Genomic DNA, 7,647 nt, shown 5'->3' on the forward strand with positions numbered 1-7,647 from the left:
TTTTCTGGTATGAAAGTTTGACAGTATTAATATTTTTTTTATATTTTCTTAAATCATTAAACCATTTTAATATATGTTAACTACTAATAAATGGTTTATTCTTTCTAACTCCATATAAGCTTTTCCAGCAAAGATTGTAATAACACAGTTATGTTCTCATTTTTCTATGGATATAAGTAAATTTATATTTAAAAATACCAAAAAGAATATATATATATATGTCGTATACACACTAATTATAGAGGACCCTTAGGGTGTCTGAGCCCAGCCATCTGAATTTTTAGTACTGTGTTGCCAGGCTGTTTCCAGGCCTCGGGTGTTGTCTTTTGTGCTGTGTGCGGATGCCATTGCTGCCTGTACTCATGATCCTTTCACCGTGGGTTCTGAACAGTCACCTCACCATGTTTACAGAGAACTATTTTGTACATAGACTTTTCAGGCACGTGCTTTGCGCCAACCCTGCGTGGCTCTTGTCTGTGTTAGCTGTCACAGTGTGTGCACTAATCACTGTTGAAGTTGTCCGTGGCTGTTTTACTTGTTAGATAGTTTTCTATTTCCTTCAGTAATGTGTCTACAGTACCCTGTGTTTCAAGTTCTGTTATACTGAAGTACTCTTGTTTTAATAGTGCCTCCCCAAAGACCTCATCCTGGACAGAGGTCAGTCCTTGATGCTCCAGCGCAGGTGACATCAACATTGCTAATTGTCACTTTCCAGTCTGTTTTTCTCAAGTAAGGAAGACATTTTGTGATTGCATCTCCACGGGCTATGAGACTGTGTGAAGCTGTTTGTGTGGTCTCCTTGTAGGTGCTGTGTTCTCAGCACCGCCTTGCTCTGAATACTGGTAATTCCAGGTGCTGCGCTCGGCAGAGGGGTCTCGCCAAAGCGCATGTGTGTGCGTGTGTGTGTGTGTGTCCTTTGTGTGGCCAGGCGTGGCTGCGTTGCTCGTGTGACTAGTTACAGCGCTTCCAAACTGGAACTCTACATTTTGTATCTTACTTTTAAAGCTCCTATAAGTAAAATAACTATTGGCTTTATTAAAATATACATTTAATAATTTTTGTATCTCTGTTGAAAATGAACTGCAGCAGATACCATGTCAGCAGCCCTGTCTGGTTCATTACTTTGAAAGCTGCACCCAAATACGTTTAGGTCGGCCTGTCGTCTGATTCTGAGCCCTTGCAAGGGTAATACCACTGGGGGTATTAGGATGAGCTGGGGTGGGTGGGCAGAAAGCAGGACAACCTACCACACCTCTCCTGTTAGCTTCCTGAAGGCCAAAGCTGGAAGAGGTCTCTGTGTGGGCAGAGCCAATGTCGTGGTGAAGGAGGTCATCTGGAAGGATGTAGACTCTCTCCTTGGGTTGTGATCTGCCAACACACACATTCCACCAAACATGGGCGCTTGTGAGCTGCCCAGCCAGCCTTTCCAGGAGCAGATGCAGGGATGATATCCCCCAGTTCTGCCAGGGACCCACTGTGTGGCAGACAGACCCTGCCTCACAGGGGCAAGAAGGACTAGTCTCACTGGCTGATGCCATCCTGCTAATGGAGAAGGAAAGATTGCAAAATGGGAACCACAAAAGGTGGGTGGGTTACAGGGGAATTTCAGCTCATTTTCATTTACAGCAAGACAGCATTTGATTGAAACTTTTTTCATGAACTTAGGATAATGGAGTAAGTGAGCATTAATATATAACCTACCCGTACAAGTACCACTCAGGCTTCTTTCTGCTGAGATGCCTAAAAGCTGAGCATGAGGACTTAGTCCTAGAGCCTTCTAAGTGCACCTCAGGACAAGGCTGCTTAGGAACAGCCATGTTGCATGGGTATGCTAAGGAAGACACTGGAAGACACATTAAAATGCTAGACAGAAAAACACATTTTATTCAAACGTGTTCCTATTTAACACTAGTACCTGGTGCCGTTCCCTGACTTCTGATTCACAACAGTGGTGGAGACAGGAGTCCCGTAGCCCCAGCTCCATGCCAGGTGGGTGGGGATGGAAGCAGAACAGATGTTCACCGGAGCCCCAAGAAGGTCCTTGGAGGCTTTAGCTCAGCCGAGAAATGGAGGACGACACACAGGTAGGTGAGGTCCTTATGAGGACGGTGCCCCTCTTTTTCCACCAGGGGATGCTGGGAGGCTGGGGAGTCCAGCTCTAGGAGCGTAGCTGAAACACTGCATTCCAGCCATGGTGCTGTGAAAGGACGTTCCTCTGTGCTCTGTGTGACCCCTCTTGTGATCTGCTTCCTGATCTGGAGACGGCTCTTCAATTACCAAAAAGCCATGTATGTGGACAACATGACTGTCAGGCTGCCAACCATATGTGCATGGGAGTCTGAGGAACCTCCAGGGACAGGCTCCTGGAAGTAACACAAACAGCTGGCCTTATGATTCCACAGGGGTCTGCTGGCTGGGCACAGGCCTCTGCTTGTCTGTGAGGCGGACTGGATGTGGCTTATATTGGGACTGAGTTGGGGATGTGGACCTAGGTGAGGAGGAAGGATTGCTTCAGGAGTGTCATTCATTTCAACATTTACTACTGTCACCTAGGGGCGAGGCCCTTGCTAGGATGGGAGCCAGGGCTGCACAGAAGATGCAGTCTGTGACCGTAAAACTCAGTCTTTGAGGGAAGACAACCCCTTCTTTCCCAATCTTGGTAAGAGGTGCCACTATTCATCCACCCAGCGCACAGGCAGAAATCCTAGAAGACATTCTTGATCGTCTTTACTCTCCTCATTCACTTAAGCAGCAAGTCCTACAAGTGCATCTGCAAGCACATTTAAATTCCACCATGTTCTTACATCTCCACTGCCATCAACCTGGTCCTCCCCTAGCTGCTGCCTTTCCTTCTCAGGCCCCAGGGTGTCCCATACACCCCTGCTACCTCAAGGAGGCCTCCCACCCCCACCCCCCACCCAGTGCCCACCTGCCTGGGCCTCTCCAGTTCTGTTGGGCCAGAGCCCAGCCTCCCCCCAGCTTTGCTTTTCACTACAGCACTTAGCACTCCGCTGGAATGTGTGTTTGTCTGTTTCTCTCTCACCTGAACCAAGGCCTCAGTAGAGCAAGGAGCGAGTCTCCTTCGTGGCCACATGTGCAGGGTGCAGAATAGCTCGAAGCAACTCAAGACAAGCCAGACGAAACGAGGTGTTGCTAAGGCCAGAGGCAAATTCTAATACAGGGCAAAAAATAGAACTAGCCTTAAAATAAACCGGTTCTCACGTCGGGCTGAAAGAATACACCATGATCAGTGTTTGTACTAGAGCTGCAAGGAGGGACTGACGCTAGGAGCTGCGGGTAGGGCTCTGTAGCTCAACTAAGTACAGAGTTTTCTCTTCTGCTGGAAACTCATGCCCATGTGCGGTGGGGAAATTCTTTTTAAAAACCTAACAGTGGATTCAAAGGGAAAAGTCTGTGGCGACATCCCGAAGCGATAACACTCGGCCGAATAGGCGAACAGCACGAAGCACGCAGCACGAGCTCCGAGCCTTCTGGGGGCGCTGGCTCCCCCGTCCTCGGGTCTCCTAGTCTGCGCACGCGCAGTCCGCCCCAACCCGGAGTATGCGCACTTGTGCGCACACGTCCATCTCAGACGTGCGGGTAGAGGCGTCTGCGACTTCCGCGGTCTGCCCCCCTATCCCGTCCCGGCGCGGGGACATGCGCACACTTGCACCCCCCGGACGTGCCAGCCCACACGCAGACGCGTGCGTACTCCCTCACTACCTGAGCTTATCCCGCTTTCCCTGCGCGTAGACGCATGCGCGCCGCACCTCCAGAGAGTGGGCCCGGTGCCAGGAGATCCCCGTATCTCAGGCGAACCGCGATTTCTTGCCCTTTCCTGATCAGCGTGACTCAGCACCCTCGGTGGGTGCGCCTCCCCGGAGCAGCTCGCGAAAATCCATCGGCGTGTATCGCCCCACACCCGACGTCCTTCAGCCTCCGGCCGTCGCCCTGTCCCCGAACCTCCCTTTGCCCTTGTCCTGGTGATCCCCTGGTCTCCAGGTCCTGCCTGACCCCTGTCCAGCGGCCCTGAATTGAGGCCTGACTTAAGTCTACCCTTCAATCCACTCCTCTGCCGGCTCATACTATTTTGCTGAGGGCACTTGAAGGTGCCTGACTGACTGGAGCAGAGTCTGTTGAACTTTCTGAGCCAGGTTTTCTTTCGGTTGTGATTGTCAGCACTTGGCCTGGGTGCAGGTAGCCCTCCGAGAGCTTCACTTCCCCTGGATTCTGAACCCTATACCGTGCGGTTTGCAGACGGGGCTTAGCACAGCATGTGGTGCCGATTGTGGTGATGGTGGTAGAAAACACGTTTAACGTTTGTCAACATAAAATTACCTTAAGTTACTATTTTTCCAAATTACAGGCCCCACTCCACTCCCCCAAGATTTGGTTAGAGAGGCCACCCCACACTCCAATGTCCGATCCCTTCCACACACTGCACCTTTCCTGGTGAGTTTCTCTCTACTGCCCTACACAGATCCTTAGATCCACTCCAAGGGGACCAGTGTTAATCCAGTGGTTGTATTCTCCTACCTCTGTCTTTGCCCATGCTGCTGTCCTTTCCGTTGGAGATGTCATTCTTGGCCATTTCCACTTGTAAAATTCTACCCTGTCAATCAGATTTAATACCACAAAGGCCTACTTGATGTTAGAACTGGGATAATGGGGAGGGCAGGAGGGGATTGCCTGCTCCTCCACTTTCCCTGTACCTTCTTCCCAAGGCTGAAGAGTCAGGAAGTGGCAGGCAGGACAGGGTTGTGATTAAGAGCTGGGCTCAGGAATGGGGCAACCTTGAGTTAATTCTCTACTTAGTAGCAGAACGGCTATTTTCAGATTTCTTAACCTGTCTTAAGTGGGGAGGACAACAGGATATCCCTCATGGGGCTGCTATGAAGGTTATGTGGGAGAGAATTTAGCACAGAGCTCTGCACACAGTAAACTGGTGGGAGTAGTAAAGTACCCATGTTAGTAGTTGGGTGATGAATGGCTTTCAATTAATAATGGCTTGCCTTTGAGCTACTCCTTTTTGCATTTTCTCTCCTTAGCTACTGTGAGTTATGGTCCTCCAGATAGGAAGCTAGTTTTCTGCTAACAGAAAATCCACATAACTGGAATTTCTTTTTTTTTTAATTGGAAAACTCTATAGTTTTTTTTTAAATTTATCTACTTATTTATTTTTGGCTGCATTGGATCTTCGTTGCTGCAGGCAGGCCTTCTCTAGTTGTGGTGAGCGGGGGCTACTCTTTGTTGCGATGCACGGGCTTCTCATTGCAGTGGCTTCTCGTTGCGGAGCACAGGCTCTAGGCGCGTGAGCTTCAGTAGTTGTGGCACGTGGGCTCAGTAGTTGTGGCTTGCGGGCTCTAGAGTGCAGGCTCAGTAGTTGTGGTGTACGGGTTTAGTTGCTCTGTGGCATGTGGTATCTTCCCGGACCAGGGATCGAACCCGTGTCCCCTGCATTGGCAGGCGAATTCTTAACCACTGCACCACCAGGGAAGCCCAAGTCCCTGGAATTTCAAAGTACAACGTTAAACTTAAAATATTATGGGGAGGGCTTCCCTGGTGGCGCAGTGGTTGAGAGTCCGCCTGCCGATGCAGGGGACGCGGGTTTGTGCCCCGGTCTGGGAAGATGCCACGTGGCGCGGAGCGGCTGGGCCCGTGAGCCATGGCCGCTGAGCCTGCGCGTCTGCAAAAAAATATATATATATATTATGGGGAAATCTGAGAATATCTGGGAAATCTGGAATAGTTGAAGCTACTGGGAATAAGAGAGGCCAAACTTCTGGAGGAGTACATTATAGAATGTTAAAAAGAAGATGAAACCTTCAAAAAGGTAATCATCGGAGGACTCGCCTCCTGCCTCTTCAGTACCCCAGCTGCTCCTATGGGTTTTGGGTGGATGAGAGAGGACATTGGGGAGGACAATGTGGCAGTGGGCAGGTGAACACCCATAACATTTTTGGAAACACTTGGAGTTGTAAATGACAGCTCAGCTCAGAACAACATCAACACTAAGGGAAATAACTGATTCGATTTGTGTTCCAGCTGCAGACAGAGGTGACCTGGCCCCAGGAACTTGGGCCCTATGAGGTTCACCCTGACATCTCTCTGGAGGTCACACTCTCCATTGTTTTCCATGAGACCAGGGACTGAACCTCGGGTCTGTCCTTTCTGAAAGGCAGCTTAACACTACAGAAAACTGAGTTTCTCCTGCTGGCTTTGGGTCCCAGGAAAGAACCCTGTTTGGCGGGCTTAGGTCATGTGTTCATCTCTGATGCAATCAGAGAGGCAGAGGAAGAAACCTAAGGGTGAGAGGTAGTGGTTTCAGACAAAGACAACAGATGAACAGATGTCCACTGTGATCACCAAAAAGAGCCTACTAGAAAAAGGGAGTCAGTGGCTACTGCTGGGTTAGAATCATCTGAGGAGTCATGGGGCAAGTGGATGATGGGGTAATGGCTACTGAGACTGGCCTTCCTATTGGATGAAGTTCTGTTCTGAAACACAGGATCGAGGGGTGGGAGTGCTGTTCTGTGCAGTCAACTGCTTAGCTGGGAAACTCTGGAGTGTTTCTCAGAAACTCTAGTAGACCAGATGCTGTTCAGCAACTGTCAGGGTTGTGCTGGGTACGGGAAGCCGAGTTAAATCTCAGAGTTGACAGTTGCCCCAAAACTCTGGCTAAATAAGGGCTTTGTGGACAGGGCTGTTCCCTGCAAAGTCCTGTGACCATTCATTTCTTCAGTCTTTGGCCGCTCTCTTTTTTCCTTCATCTCAAATAATTCTGGGCTGAGAGAGAAAAGCCATTTGCAGAGGCCAGAGGTGGCAGTGACTGCATGGAACCGGGAGGTGGGCCAGAGGAAGACCTAGGCCTGGGTCTGCAGCAGGACAGGGCACACTCCTAGACGGATGGCATTTCTGGGGGAACTGGGCGATGGAGAAGCTCAATTTGGGTGCCCAGTTCTTGGACCTCTTCTCTCTGACTATATTTACTCCGTCTCACCGAAACTCTCATCTAGGCTCATGACTTCAAGTGCTACCTATTCACTCATGACTCCCAAGTTTTTCCTCTTGCTTGAACCGTCTCTCTTCATGCTCCAGACGCGAACACCGAACTTAACACTTCCACTTAGATGTCTAATAGGTTTGGAAAACCTAACATGTCAAAAAACAAGATCATGACCTTCCCCCTAAAACTTGTATTTCTCCAAGATACAATGGCAATTCCATTTTTCCAGGAACTCGGGTAAAAAACTGGATGTCATCATTGACTGTTATTTTTCTTTCTCTTAATTCTTCACTCAATATATCTAGATCACCACAGCCAACTCCTCCTACCTTGACACCTTCATTCCTGGCCTGCATTATTGCTGTAGCGTCCTGTCTGTTGTCCTCACTTTCATGCCTACTGAACTGTTGGTCTGATCCTTTGTAAAACACGTCCGATGATGTCCCTCCTTTGCTTAAGCCTTTCAATGGCTTCCCATCTCTCTCGGAATAAAAACCAAAGCCCTGACGATGACTTACTGCCTTCCTTCCCTCTGTGACCTCATCTTCTATCACTCTCCCCTCATTCACTCCCCTCCGGCCACACTTGCCTCTTGCTGTTGCTGAAACATCTAAGCATGCTCTCCTCGGGAATTTTGCAGT

The 7,647-nt window shown here is 49.4% G+C and overlaps 1 long non-coding RNA gene and 1 pseudogene across 1 annotated transcript; one reads left to right on the forward strand and one right to left on the reverse strand.

Moving 5' to 3' along the window:
• LOC101280623 (capZ-interacting protein-like) overlaps nucleotides 1-7,647 on the forward strand; it is an 81,472-nt pseudogene that overhangs the window by 53,170 nt on the left and 20,655 nt on the right.
• Nucleotides 27-4,700, reverse strand: LOC125962673 (uncharacterized). Its single transcript, XR_007474189.1, has 2 exons — nucleotides 4,537-4,700; nucleotides 27-3,172 (listed from the first exon to the last, which is right to left on the reverse strand). It is a non-coding gene; the product is annotated as an uncharacterized LOC125962673 (long non-coding RNA).

This window comes from Orcinus orca, chromosome 20 (assembly GCF_937001465.1).
Source record: "Orcinus orca chromosome 20, mOrcOrc1.1, whole genome shotgun sequence".
NCBI classification, from domain to species: domain Eukaryota; kingdom Metazoa; phylum Chordata; class Mammalia; order Artiodactyla; family Delphinidae; genus Orcinus; species Orcinus orca.